The sequence below is a fragment of the Echinops telfairi genome, unplaced genomic scaffold, assembly GCF_000313985.2.
Source record: "Echinops telfairi isolate 266 unplaced genomic scaffold, ASM31398v2 ScPeMD7_3533;HRSCAF=4204_0, whole genome shotgun sequence".
Classification (NCBI taxonomy): Eukaryota; Metazoa; Chordata; class Mammalia; order Afrosoricida; family Tenrecidae; genus Echinops; species Echinops telfairi.
The window spans coordinates 90,519,338-90,534,541 of record NW_022107431.1 but is presented as its reverse complement, the minus strand read 5'-3'; the positions used below and the strand labels follow the sequence as shown (position 1 = coordinate 90,534,541).

General features: G+C 42.0%; 1 pseudogene; it reads right to left on the bottom strand.

Moving 5' to 3' along the window:
- Positions 1-323: 323 nt before the first annotated feature.
- The window catches only part of LOC101657247, a 29,409-nt pseudogene continuing 14,528 nt past the window's right edge, over positions 324-15,204 (bottom strand).

Sequence of the window (15,204 nt, the reverse complement as noted above, 5' to 3'; positions counted from 1 at the left end):
GTCCCTAAAGTGCCATCTTTGCTTTGAACACTGTGAAGAGCTTATAGTCACTATGAGTGTGAATCAACCTGACGGCAGTGAGTGTGTGCCTGTGTGTTTGTTTGTGTGTGTTTTTCAGCAGATTTGCTAATCCAGTATTTTATTTGCATTCTTGCCAGCTGCTTCTATGGACTTTGATTGTGACTCTAACTAAAATAACATGCTTGAAAACTTCAGCCTTTTCTCTGGTTTTCATGATGCTGTTTATTAGTTCAGGTATGATGCCCTGTTTTCTTCAGGTTGAATTGTAATCCATACTGTAGGCAGCACGTAGTCTTTGATCGTCATTCCTGTTTCAAGTCCTCTTCCTGTTCAGCAAGCAAAGCCATGCCACCTTCATATTGCAGATTATTGCCCTGTTCTTCCTCAAACCCCGTGTCTGATTTTCCAAGGTGCTTTTTCTAATGGGAAACACATAACATGGCACCTGTTATATAGCAGGAACCTGGTGTGAGCAATATTCTTGCATATTAATTCTCTAGTTAACACATGTTTGTTCCCTGGTGACATTTAAGTGAACAAAGGTGATCTTTGTCCTAAACTATAAAAACTAACTCCTGCTCTGTCAAGAGCTGGGGCAACTCTAATCTAAGAGCAATGAGTTCTTATGGCACGCCCCCAGTACATACTTGCCCTCCTAAAGAGATCACTGAAGATTTGGGTGCTTTAACAAAGTGAAGAAACCAGATGGAACTTGGTTATCAGAAAGAATGCCATCAGGGGTCTTACAGGCTTGTCTTAAAACAAGCAGCCATCTAAGAGAGGTGTCAATTAAGGATTGTGAATAATAAAATCCAAATCCAAAGGAGGAAATGGCATGGGAGCTTCAATTATGAGCAGTCTCTTTGCAGATGGCTATGAATGATTGTGGAAGCCTGAAATCCATGTACAGGGTCCCCACATGGATTAAGTTTCTGATGAATCCCCTCTGACCATGGTCCAGGGCTGTGAGGTGCCTTGCCATCAGACAGAGAGCGTTGTAAAGTCGATTGTGGCAGAGCTACTTAGGTTAAAATGTAATCCCTTGCCATTTGACCTCCATTTTGTCCCATTTCAAAGTTGTAGTTTCTAATTTTTCTGCTTTCTTTTCAATTGAGGTTTTTCTCCATTTCGTCCAGTCATTGCTGCTGGGAATTTTTTGTTGTCATTGTTGTTTGTTTCCTGATTGTGTTTTGTGTGATTTTCTTTATATGAAATCTAAGAGAGGTAACTCTATAGACATAGTAGCTGGATTAGTAACTATCTAGAGGAAGAGCAGGAGAATTTTAGGGGACAAAGGGGAGCTAATAACAATGAGTATGAGAAGAAAATGTTCTGAAATTGGTGATGGTGGTGATTGTACATCTCTTAATATAATGGAATGATTAAATTGTATAATGTGTGAATTCTATACTAATATAACTATTTAATAAAAATAGGGCCCCAACATAATCATTAAACATATAACTGGTTACAAACTTGCTTACACACTACTGCACTTTATCCTTGCTTACTCCTGTGTTAAGTGAACTGATAACTGTTCATGTTTGCTTGGGAAATTTGGACATTTCCATTACCCTTTAAACCTCATATGCGTATACAAGCTGGACACTGAATAAGGAAGACCAAAGGAGAATTGATGGGTCTGAAAGATAGCGACGATGAAGAATACTGAAAGTGCAGTGAACTGCCAGGGGAACAAACAGATCTGTCTGGGAAGAAGTACAGCCAGAATGCTCCTTAGAGGCAAGGATGGTAACATCTCATCTCACTTACTTTGGACATGTTATCAGGAGAGACCAGTCCTGAAAAAAAGACATCACACTTGGTAAAATAGAAGAGCTGCTAAAAAACAATCCATAACAAGATGGATTGTCATAATTATAGTTATGGGGACCCTCGTTTTTCCACAACCCTTTTGGGCTTCCCTGTTTCCTTTCCAGATTTAGCTCTACCAGCCTTCATCTAACTGACTCAAATGCAGAGGTAACCCCACAAGCAGGACTTCTGGGAAAAAATTGCACGTAATCATAACAAATCAAATACAACTACTATTCCATAAGTAAACATTGTGTACCTAAAACTTCATTTTCCTTATCTCTAGCTCTCTTAACCTTCACAGTAAGTATCCACCCACCCACTGCAAATGAGACAATTCTAATTCATAGCAACCCTCTATAGGTTTTTCCAAGGCTGCAAATCTTTATGTGAACAAATAGACTCATCTTTCTCCCTCAGTGTGATAGATGAGCTTGAACCACTAACCTTGTGTTTGGTAGTCCAATGCATATCAAAAAGCACCACCAGGGCCCTATAATAGACAGGAAATGATAATAAAATTAATACTCCTAAAAGTATTTATTACTTTCTACCAGACACTGTACTAAATCTTGTAATACCTAACCCCAATATAACCTACCGGCCATCATATAGAATAGGTACTGTTAAATCACTATGTACATTAATGTTGAAACTCAAAGTTTAGTAATTTTCCCAAGTTACAACTAGTAGATTCGCAAATCCAGGGCTCAAATCCAGAGCTGCTGATTTCAGGGTCTCAGCACTTTTCAAAACACCATTCGACCTTGTTTGGTTCTATCCTTGCCCTCCCATGGATTAGTAAAGCCACAGAGCAGGGCCCAGCTAGACTCTCGACTTCTTAAGAGTCAGGTGTCTCTAATATTCAGCTTTGTATTGTTCACCGAACCACTCCTGTCTCTTATGAACCAGAGGCCTTGAGAAAATACCAAGATTACGTTTGGGGAAAATTGCCTTTGAATCTTGTCTCCATCACTTGCCAACCATGTGCTCTGGAAAATAACATCTCTAGAAAGTTTGTCTGTAAAAGGACTGTGTGAGCAAGGCCCCATATGATTAGAAATTGGAGTTTGGGAGTTTGTCTCATGTTATATAGCAAGGCCAGGGAAGTCCCAGATGAAGACTGGAGAGAACAGCAATCCTCTCCCAAGCCAGCCCCGCCATCACCCTAGCCGTGGACATGTTGCACAGCCCACTGTGCCTCAGCCCATCCGTTGGAGAAGCTGAGGATAACACCTGGCTTATTGTGAGGGCTCAGCAGGTAAACAAATACAAAACAGCGCAGTAGCTGGCACATTGGAGGCACCAATGTTCTCTATGATGATAGTTCAAGTTTATATGAGAGCTCGATGGCTTTGATGATCTCTGCTCTGCGTGATACTGAACAGCATTGGTTCACAATCTTTAGTGAGTTTCACGAATCTCTGGAGGGCTTGCTAAACACAGATTACTGGACCCCACCCCCAGAATGTTTGATTAAGTCTGTCTATTGGGTGAGGTGTGAGAGTTCTTTTGTAACAAGGGTTCAGGTGATGCTGATATTGTTAACCTGGTGAGAACCCTTCTAGAAAACAGAAGAAGAAGAGAGAGAAAGTACATGGCCAGATATAATGGATTATTGATAATAAAATATCTTTAGAGTGGACATGGAAAAGTGTGTGTGTGTGTGTGTGTGTGTGTAGAGAGAGAGAGAGAGAGAGTGACGTCCTGGGGATAGTCATTAGGACTGAGAGTCACACATGAGTGTCAAAAATATTTTGATAAAATGAATCAGCCTATGTCCAAACCAAGCATTACATTGCTCTTCAGATGTCCCATTTACGAAGCAGAGATAAAAATGCAACCCATAAACAAGGAGTGAAATTAATGTAGTTGAACAAACACAAGCTCTTTCTCGTGCTCTCTCAAAGCACGCCTAGGTGCTCTGAAAGCTAATCTGAAACACAGCTCGTCCCTGCAGAAGCCAGGGCTTCCGCCCGTTTGAATGTGAGCAGCCTCCCTGCCAACTCTACTGAAGCCCATGCCCTGCTCTTCTTCCAACAGAGCTTCTACTGTTTCCTTTGGAAGGAAATCCAACTTGTTGGCCACCAGATCTCGGGTTGTGCCTGGAGCCGTGTGAAAGGTTTTGCACATTAAAAGCAAAACTGGAGAACATAGACTTTTTGACAGCTTTGTGAAGTGTGAAAAAAAATCATATTTCTCTGGCACAGTTTTATGAGGGTTTTTCGTCTTGAGCAAGAGGGAAGCATCGCCTGTGAAAATGGAAAGGGTCATGTAATTGATCTCAGCCTTGGCAACTCGATTCGGGATTCAATGAATCCTGAAACTGCTTGAACATTTTTACGAAATTCTCGTTTTTCCTATGTCTTTCTTTGCCCAAGAGCTCCAGCCCTCTTCCTCAGCCCCAATTTCACTCTCTCACCTGCAACAGATGGGATCCAAGAAAGCCGGGTTCCAGGGATCTACATAAAACACTGCTGAAAAAGAGTAACTCGCCATGACTAATTACTACACAGGACAAAGTATTTGCAAGGATTCTTGCATAAATCACTATAGTTATGCAAAAAAAGATTATTTGGCTTGACTTAAAAAACATAAATTATGGTCTGGTGGATGCTCCTGGAAAATAAGTAAGCAAACACAAATACCGGGCCTACAAGTCTAGTGTAAGGAATCTAAAAGGAGGATGGGGAAATAAAATTCAGCAGTGGGGGAACCTGGTTTCTTTCTTCTTCGAAGAGCCAGAAGTCCTTGACCGCACAGGTCAACCGAGCGAGCCTCGGATCGCTCACTGCACGGTTCGCTGTGTTCACAGGTCTCAGTTCTTTACCAGTTGAACTTTTGCTGTGACTTCTTTTCTTTTAGTCCACGAACATCCACTTTTTAACACAAGTTTGTTTTGTCCTCCTCTATACGGTTCCTTACTTAGAGAGTTCAGAGTTAAAAGACAGGGAGGTCTTGAAGAAAAAGAATAATATTTCTTGGAATTGAAACAAAAAACCAAAGTCACTGCTATCAAAATCAATTCTAGGTGAGCATAAACAGTATTTACTTCTTAAAAATTTCATGAGCTATTGAAAGAAAAACAAAGTATTTGAAGGCACACAAATTATTTTGATTTTGCAATCTTTGAAAACTGTAAAACATTATTTTCTCAGAAGCAATTTGAAGGTATAATATGGTCATGGCATAATCCCTGGCTTTGTGCAAAATCAGTCTCTGTTATACTATTGTTTGGGGAAGCAATATGGTATTGCTAGGTTATTCTCTTACTACTTCTTAATAGCCTTGCAAGAGCTCAAAGAATATGCTAATGATTCCTTAAGCCAATGCCTCATAAACGTACTGGTGATCAGTTTTATCATCCCCATTAGAATGGCTTGCATAGCAGTGTGGCACCTGTCAAAATTATGTGGTGCTTTGCATAACTCTTCATAATCATTCAACCATATGCAACCAACACATAGGAAGCTAAATCATAACAGATTGCTACCGTGGTTCTAGGTCATCCATGCACGGGTTTGCTCCAAACAAAATGTCTTGAAACGTGCATCTTTGAGCCGCCGCGGGTGGCTGCCGACGAGTCATATTGCTCATTCACTTACTTTAGGCTTGTTAAGGTGTCTCCAAATGGGTCCAATGAAAGCAGTGGCTCCGGAGAGGATCTGTACATTTACAGCAAGAGGCAAGTTTAGAAGGTAGTAGTGACTGGGGTTGGGGCTTCACAGGGGTCATCTTGATTGATTTGGTAGGCATATTAACGTTGCCCTTGATTTTAGGGATCATCACGTTGGTTCAGACTCATGGTGGTTCTGTGTACACAGAAAGAAACCCCGTTGGCTCCTGCACCAACATCACAAATGTTACATTTGAGAATTCAAAATTCCTCTTCAAATTATGTATTCCTTCTGCAAACAAGTAAACATCAAGTCTCAATATTTATTGGCGACCGTTTTGAAGGATAAGACCTTCAAAATGCAGAATTGGTGTCAGGTGAAAACCTGACAGAGAAAGAAAACTCAAATATTATCCACTAAAAATATCCACAGCAAAGTGGTAAGACTTCAGCCTGCAAAAGGCAGATAACTTTCTTTTTTAAAAAATATGAAATTATTTATTGATAACTGTCTACCAGTATTTATAATAAAGTAAACAATATTCAATTGGATTAACATTCTGATTACTACAAACTTATGTTTCCTGGCTTTGGCTTACCTAGAGTAGCCTAAATACTGAGCAAATTGACCCTACATGTAACGAATGGATTTGAAAAAAAACAAACCAACCATGCAGGTCAGTAGCTGAGATGACAAGTCTGCTCCCCCGTGTATGCCTGCAGGACCTAAATGGGTGACACCTCTAACCGGCTTATTAGGTTTGCACCACTGAGGAGGTCTTCAGACAGTCCATGAATCATGACCTTTCAGGCAATATAACACAGAGATTTCAGCTGTCTGTATAAATATGGTTCTCTAAAAGGAACAAATGCCCACTGAACTGAGCCTTGAAGACATATCTCTATTAAGCTAGGTTTCTTTTTTGGGTGTGGAGGTTTGGAGTAGTGGTAAGATTTTTTTTTTTTACTCAAGGGATTATGCAAATAAAGTTTCATTTACATAATTCCATAGGTATGGAGTTTTATAGATTTTAAAATTTTATTTAATTTATTACTGGATCATTTATTTGACTTGAACGCTTATAGCTTATAAGTTCCCCCCTAATACCCCCCTCCATTTTACTTGTGGTGATCTATTTCTTGAGTTGCTCAGAAGAATACCAACCCTGTAACTACAGGGAAATATCCATGGTTGTCAAACATCATTTTTGTTTAGAATAGTTCTGGTTTTGATGAATGCAAAATAAAATGTACATTCTTCTTTATGCATACACACAAATATGAAACCCATGTTTGATGAACCTATAGGGACAGCAAGGAGAATCAGGGTTTCAGGGTTGGGGGTACAGTGGTGGGGGTGGTTGGATGGGTAAAAGGAAGGCAATGTCAAAGAGTCCAGGAAGCACAAAAATGTTTGGAAACTGATTGTGGTAACAATTTTACAATACATGATTGAACTATGGAATGGTACATGTATTAACTCCTAATTAAAAATAAATTAAAACAAATAGCAACAAGGAACAAAAAACCCAGAATGGTCCTTAGACATACATTATGGGTTAAAAAAGTTCTGGTTCAGTAATGATTAAGTAGAATTTCCCAGCATTGAGAAAAGGTATCTTCAAATGCAGAGGACATACTATATCATGGTATCAATTTTTTTTCTTATAACTGAAGCAATTCCAGAAAGCTTTATTTGTTCGAAGTACCCAGTGCTATTGATGTAACAAGGACAAAATAACCCCACCAACTCCCCTAATACTATTTCAAACAATCATATCAATTTTAATTTCCATTAGAATGTAGTTATTCTTTACACTAATAATTCAAAACAAAACAAAATTCCCAAGACCCAAATTATTTATATATACATGCAAACAATGATTGAGCTTCATTTTCTGGACAGGAATGCCAAGGTAGTCTCTCTACACAACACACAATTACAATTTGAGGGCACTTCACGTTTGCCTCTTTTGCCAGCACAAGTCGGCCTCATCTGACTTTCCAATTCGTGGGAAACGTGAACTGCCACTGCTGTCTGTGGCCCGTGACTCCCGCAGGGTCCACGCCTCTGGCCACGCCCCTGGGTTTGTCAACAGCGTCTCTTTGCTTCTTCGATTTGCTGTCATCAGATTCACCGTCAGAGAAAGATTTTCTTTTAGGGTCATCTTTTTCTTTACCAGCTTTTTGAGAATTGAGAAACACTTCAATCAATTCGAGACTGTCTAAATTTTCTTCAGGTTCCCAAATATTATCAGCATCTGTAAATCCTTTCCATTTTGGGAAATATACCACCTTCCCAGTCCGGTTCTTCTTCTACCACCAATTCCTCAAGTGTAGCCTCTTCGACGCTCACTCTTTCCGTTCTGTCTCTTGCCCATGTTCTGCTATGTAGTTTTATGGGAGGCCTTTGTATTTTAAACGGCAGACGTGAAGAGCTGTTATTCACCACCCCTGAGCTGCTCTGGGTCGTGGGTCCTGAGCGCCTCCCCGCTGAAGCCACTCCGAGGAAGGGAACGCTGGAGAGCTGCCACCGAGACCTGTTGAGATGGGGGGGGGAAAGGCAATTCTGTCAAGGTCTGGTTCTCATTGCATATGCATAAAACACCCAGACCCAAATCAAACGCACTGCTCTCACATCAGTTCTGGCTCCTGGTGACCCTAACGGCAGAGTGGAGCGACTTCATCAGATTTCAACAACTCTTTGCCATTGAGTTGAGTCTGACTCAGAGGAGGGCTACAAGGGCAGGGTAGAACCGTCCTGTGGGCTTCTGAAACTGTAAATCCGGATGGAACTAGAAAGCCCCTTCTTTCTCCTCTGGAATGACTTGTGATTTAGAACTGTGGCTTTCTCAGTTAGCAGCCCAATACATGACCACTCTGACCAGCAGGGCTCCTTCCATAAGCTCAGAGTCTGTGCATCCTTACAGAAGTGGACAGCCTCCTCTTTCTACCGCAGCTGTGAGTTCCAATTGCCCACCATTCAGCTAGCAGCCTACACACTTAGCCCACTGTGCCAGCAAGTAAAGGGCCTGTAATGTACCTAGGAATGATCATTTTTCTTCTTTCAGTTATGGAAAATATAAGTGAAATCTCCGTTGCATACAAACAGCCAGCTCATTCAAATTTGAATTCTCGTTCTTCATTTACAGTTTCACTAGCACTTCAGTTTTGTCCACAGTGACATGAAAACTCTGTACTTGGGGCTGTTGCAATTCTCAACACCCGGGCATCCAAGCCTAGAGCTGCCTTTGGTTGCTGCCATAACAGGAAGACATGAGCTCCAGCAATGTTGTTAGTTAAAAGAATAGTCCACTGTTGAATAGTTTGACTCAACATTTGAAGTTTGCACAATTATATTTTCCTCTAAGAATTTAATTGGCCTGGTTTCTGACTCTGTGCCAGCCCCAGCAGGCTGATTTCACAAGCTGGGTCATTACTGAGACCCGGCCCACATCAGCAGGCATCTTAGTCCTGCCAGTTCAGTTTCCTCCAGAGGGGCTCCACGTCCCCAAGAACCCTGAGGGTCCTTCATGCTTACCCAGCTTAGGCTTTACCTCCAACATCGCTGCTTTTAATGTCCAACACCCCAAAGCCACAAAACTACCCCCCAAAGATCAAGGAAGCCAAAAGAGATGTATTGGGGAGGCAATTAAAATGGCAAGTCTCACTTTGAGGAAAGTGGCTAGATGACTCATTGAGAAGTGAGGGCAGACACTGATCTTTCCACAGTTCTGCATTTTTATCTCTTGTCTCAGACAGGTGAAATGTGTGCTGTGTGTATACATGTGCATATGTGTGTCTGTGTGCTTGCTGGCAGAGAACTGGTTAAGGTAAGAAAGGAAGGAAATCGTGAAAGGGTAACATACAGGTAGAAAGATAAAATCTGCCTCTAGGATTTTCAGGTGACAGTGAGGGCCATCGCGCCACATTTCATGTGTATTTGCTGCAAGGAAGAAACAAGACAATCAACAACTATCCCCAAGTGTCACTTTGAAAATCCCAAGTCCACTGAAACTCAAGAACCCTGAGGAATACTTCTTCACTAATCCATGTGTCCTGCTAGGTTATTTTTCTCTTATCTTTTCATGGGAGCTTGATACTGCTCTTGTGTACCGCTGAGTAGATTCCAACTCACAGTGACCCCAAGTGACAGAGTAGAGCTGTCCCACATCTTGCGTGTAATCTTCACGGACGCAGACTGCAGGGTCCTTCTTCTCCTTCTTTTTTATACCATTTTATTAGGGGCTCATACAACTCTTATCACAATCTATACATCCAGCCATTGTGTCAAGCACATTTGTACATATACTGCCATCATCATTCTCAAAACACCTGCTTTCTACTTGAACACTTGGTATCAGCTCCTCATTTTCCCCCCTCCCTCCCCACTCCCCCCTACCCCCTGAACACTTGATAATTTATAAATTATTATTATTTTGTCATATCTTACACCATCTGACGTCTCGCCTTACCCACTTCTCCGCTGTCTGTCCCCCAGGGAGGAGGTTAGATGCAGACCTTGTCATCTGTTCCCCCTTTCTCCCTCACCTTCCCTCCACCCTCCCGGCATCGCCACTCTCACCGCTGGTCCTGAGGGTTCATGCATCCTGGACGGGTCTTTCTTCTGATGAGTCAATTGGTGGGTTCAATTTTGCAACCTTCCAGAGAGTAGCCAAGAGCTTCACTGTTTGTACATAACCCTAGGACTCCTTTCACATAGTTAAGCATCAGGACCCTATTAGTTTGTTCAATCATTTCACAAGCATGTTGAACAAGAACTATGTGCCAAGAACTCTGATGGTGCTGGAATTCAAGGATGAATTAAACATAGCCTGTAACAATGCCGTGCAAGGAAGCTTAGGTTTGTATCAGTCATTTCGGAACATTTCAGTTCAGGTGGACAGAGAGAATGGAGCGCTGCCTGCCTTGGAGGATGGGGGGATTGGGTGGCATGAGAGCTGGGCACTGAGCAGCGGTGAGGGGTGGTTGCCAGGCATCCAGTCTACCTAATGTACTGTCTAGTCGATTTTGACTCTGAGCCACCCTGTACGCAGAGGGAATTGCTCCCCGGGGTTTCGAGGTTGTAAATCTGTTGGGAGCAAAATGTTTAATCTTTCTGCCATGGAGCAGTTGGTGGGTTGTTATAGCTGTCCTTGAGGTTGGCAAGCCAATGTGAAGCCCCTCCTATGCCACAAGAGCTCCCTAAAAACAGAGAGGCACCATCCAAAGATGCTAAGTAATTTAAAAATAAAAAAGTGGTTAGGAAGGGAGAGACTTGGGCCTGTATGATGAGTTAAGTACTGCATACATAGAAACAAATACACACATACACACATCCATTCCTATTGAGTCAACAATGACTTGTAATGACTTTCCTGGATGGAGTAGAAGTGGCCTATGAGGAAGCAGACTGCCACATCTTTCTCCTGTGGCTCAGCTAGTGGGTTCTAACCTTTTCAATCAGCAGCCAACTGCTTTAACCACTGTGCTACAAGGGCTCTTCACACACAGAAACAGTTAACTCCAAATCCTTCGATAAGTTGCTGTGACTTTTAGGTATAAGATGATTTCTTCTACGTTTTTAATTCTAGAAAGAGACTGAACAATTTTTTAATTAAAAATAGCTTTATTTTCATATAATACATGATTATAATATACAATTTAAACAGTTCAATTGTCTTGAGAAGAGTTATGCGATCATCACTATCAATTTCATATTTTCTTCTCTCTCATACTCATTATTGTTTGCTTCCTATTTCCCTCCAACCTCCTCTGCCGTGCCCCTAGGAAATTATTCTTATTAGTTTTTAGGAGACAGCTTATTGATTTCATTACTTCTTTCCATAACATTAATTGATCTTTTTATCTTTGCTTACCCCGCCCCCACCACTGTATCCCTCAGAAACCTTATTTCCCTTCTGTCTCTATGGGTTCATCAATCCTGGATTTCGTTAGTTGAAAAACAGAAAAATATATAACAAAAATTCAAGAGGGTCACCCCAATGAGGAAATACATCTAAGATAAACCCCAATATGAACAAATAAAAAACCAAAAAACACAGAAAAATTTGAAAATCAGATCTGGCCCAATGTGAATCAGAGGGAAGATCAACTAACAAGGTTTGAACCATTCAAATGAAAATGTTTTAAAGCTGGAGTGAGTGTGGGTCACCCTAAAAATGAGATCAGTACCCACAATCCCCTTGGGTACTCTTTCTGACAAGTAAATTCTCCTTCTGCCAAGTCTACATTTTAGACATGGATTATTTCACTGACTTGAGTAAATTTGAACACAGACACCTCTATTGTATGCGGGTGTTTTAAATAAAATTTTTAAAAATGATAAATGATTTCTTTACACTGTTGACACCGATTATAGTGACCTGTTAGGTCAGGAAATATAACTTATTTTCTCTCTCTACGCTCTTACAGCTCTTATAACACTCCATACATCAATTGTATCAAGGACATTTGTACATATGTTGCCATCATTTTCTAAACATTTTCTTTTTACTTGAGGCCTTGGTATCAGCTCCTCTGTTTTCCCTCCCTTCCCCACCTCCCACCCTCATGAACCCTGATAAATTATAAATTATGATTGTTTTCGCATCTTACACCATCTGCTGTCTCCCTTCACCCATGTTTCTGTTGTTTGTCCCCCTCAGGGTGGGGGAGGGGGATTAATACATTGATCTTTTTGATCGGTTCCCCCTTTCTCTCCCTTTTACCCCTACCTTCATGGTATCGCTACTCCCATTACTGTTCCTGTGGGGGTGTGTATCTGTCCTGGATTCCGTGTGTTGAAGGCTCTTATCTGTATAGTGTACATGCTCCAGTCTAGCTGGATTTTTACGGTAAAACTGGGTTTATGAAGTGGGGGGGTGGCATTAAAAAACTAGAAGAATGTTGCTTGTTCCATCGGTGCTATACTGCATGCTGACTGACCCCATTGTGCCCCTCCTTGTGCCCCTTTTGCGAGGGGATGACTTCTTATTCCATCTAGATAATACATGCAGTACGTTGCTATGGAGGTACTGTGATTCATAAGTAGAATGCAATATCCAGCAGATCGTGTGAGTGGCACTTACAGGAATACACACATTTTTTGTATCCTAAGCAAAAATGAGGAATCCTCACAAAATAGACTGACTCAGTGGCTATCACAATGGGCTTAAACGTAGGGCAATTGTGAGGATGACACAGGACTGGGCAATTTTGTTCTGTTGTGCACAGGCTCACTATGGGCTGGAACTGACTTGAAGGCCTCTAACAGCAACAACACTTCCAGCACCACTGTCAACAGAAGAGAACTAGGAAGAGCACTCATCCTGGTTCAGTAGAATGGGATGTCTAGATTTGGGGATGTGAACTGAAATTACATTAATAAAAAAAAATGTCCTAGCTCTAGGCTTAAACTAAATTCATGACCATCTGGTCTATTTGGACTTATGGAGACTGCATGTGAGTAGAGTACAACCTTCCCATAGGATTTTCAAAGCTATGACCTTATCTGAAGATCGTCCAGGTGCTTCTGGGTCAGTTCAAAGCACAGCCTTTTGGTTAGTAGTTTAGTGTTTCACTGTGAGCCTCATCCAGGATCCCTTTCCTTTATCTGAGCGTTGCTGCTTTGTGTCATCGAGTTAAGTTTGACACATAAGGGCCACAGAGGACAGAGTCCTTTCCAAGGCTATAATCTTCACTGGAACGGATTGCTGGTGAAGCCTCCGTACGGGTTTGGCCCTCTTTGAGGTTGTTAGATGTCATTGAGTCGGTCCGGTGCCATTTTCACAACTGTGGCAGCCACTGTATCTGTCCATTGTATTTCTTTTGCTGACACTTTACCAAGCATAGTGACCTTTTTTCAGGGATTGGTCTCTCCTGATAGCTTGTCCAAAATACCTGGCATGAAGTCTCAATATTTTTGCTTCTAGGGTGCATTTGGGATGTATTTCTTCCAAGGCAGATTTACTTATTCTCCTGGCAGGCCATGGTGTATTCAACACTCTCTACCAACACCATCATTCAAACACATCGATTCTTCTTTTGTGTTCTTTATACGTTGTTGAACTTTCACGTGTTTATGAAGCAATTACAAATATCGAAGTTGTGGTCAGGTCTTCAAAATGGTGTTTTTGCTCTTTAGCACGTCGAAGAGGTCTTCTGCAGTAGATTTGCTCACTGAAATATGACAGTTGATGTCTTCATTTCTGCATCTTCCATGAGTGTTAGTTGTGGATCCAAGCAAAGAAAGTCCTTGACAAGTTCTATTTTTGTTCTGCTTGTCAAGATGTTGTGTTTGTGTCCGTTTGGAGAAGTTTCCAAATGTACTTTCTTCTGACTGCGGTCTTCTAAGTACTATAGCAGTCTTCAACAGGCAGTGCGACGTCCTGTGAAAATGGAAAAAAAGCTCACAGAGGGTGCCAGAGGTGAGGATGGCTTTAAGGAAACCATCTTCTATATCCTCAGTTTCCACATGCACTCCTTTATACCACCAAGCAGTGTAAGAACTCACCTAGCAGAGAGGTTTTTCCTTTAACAGTTAACTTTCTTCGAGTTAACAAAAGAAAGGCAAACCTCCCACCCATCCTAAATGTTACAACATCTTCATAAGATCGACAGTAAAAACAGAAGCTATAGTGGCATAGTGGGTTGATTGTTGTTAACCATCAGGCCAGCAATTCGGAACAGCTTGTTGTTAACTGTAAGGCCAGCAATTCGGAACCACCAGTTACCCCATGGGAGGAAGATGAAGCTGTCTACTCCCATCAAAAATACAGGTATGTACCAGAGAACCAACAGAGAGGTCTGCGGGGCCAGCCCCCACCCCAACTATGTGGACACCCCCCCTCCCTCAGAAGAATGCACTTCAGAGGACAGCACTGGGACTACAGCTTGGGGAGAGGAGCACGTTGGATTAGAGGACACGGGAGAAATGAAAGGGATGGAGAGGGAGGAGAGGACATCCTGGGCCACCAAGCCCTGAGGACTATGTTCCTGCTCAGAACAGACAACGCAGAGAGAGGAACATAGGGCCGGCCCCAGCAGGGGAAACAGCGTCCCTCACTGAAGCATGGTGCTGCATGGGACAGCACTGGAGACACAGTGCGGGAATAGTGCATGATCTGGCACTATCACGCTGGGGTGAGGCACTGAGGGCATGCGGCAGAGCAGCAAGGAGAGCAAGCTGGTGAAACCCCCGGGGGAATACCACAAATAGACTTGGGAGACAGAGTGTGACACCCCATCAGACTCACCTAGAAAACACCCAGAAAGGCCAACAAAAAGACCTTGTACTATTTATAGGCTTTCCATTTCTGTCAGTGGCTTTCTTTTTGCTATTGTTATTTTATTTTTTGCTGTTATTGTTTTGTTGGTTTTGACTTCCTTTGTTGTTTTATTTGGCTTTGCCTGGTTTTTGCACTTATTAATGTATCTGCATGTCTATCTAGATAAGATAGGCGGGATGAATAATTCGGAGATGAAAAGAACGGGACCAATGGTCCTGGGGTATACGGGAGAAGGGGAAGTAGGAGAAAGGAAGGGCGGGGAGAGGGGAACTAAGCCAGGAACAAGGGAACAACAAGTGAACTAAAATCAATGGAAGGAAGGTCGTAGGATGCCTAGTGGGGCGTAATCAAGGGCAATGTAGCAGCCAGGAATTACTAAACCTGAATGAAGGTTGAACATGATGGTGGGACAAGAGGGAAGTAAAAGGAAATAGAGGAAAGAACCAGGAGGTAAAGGACATC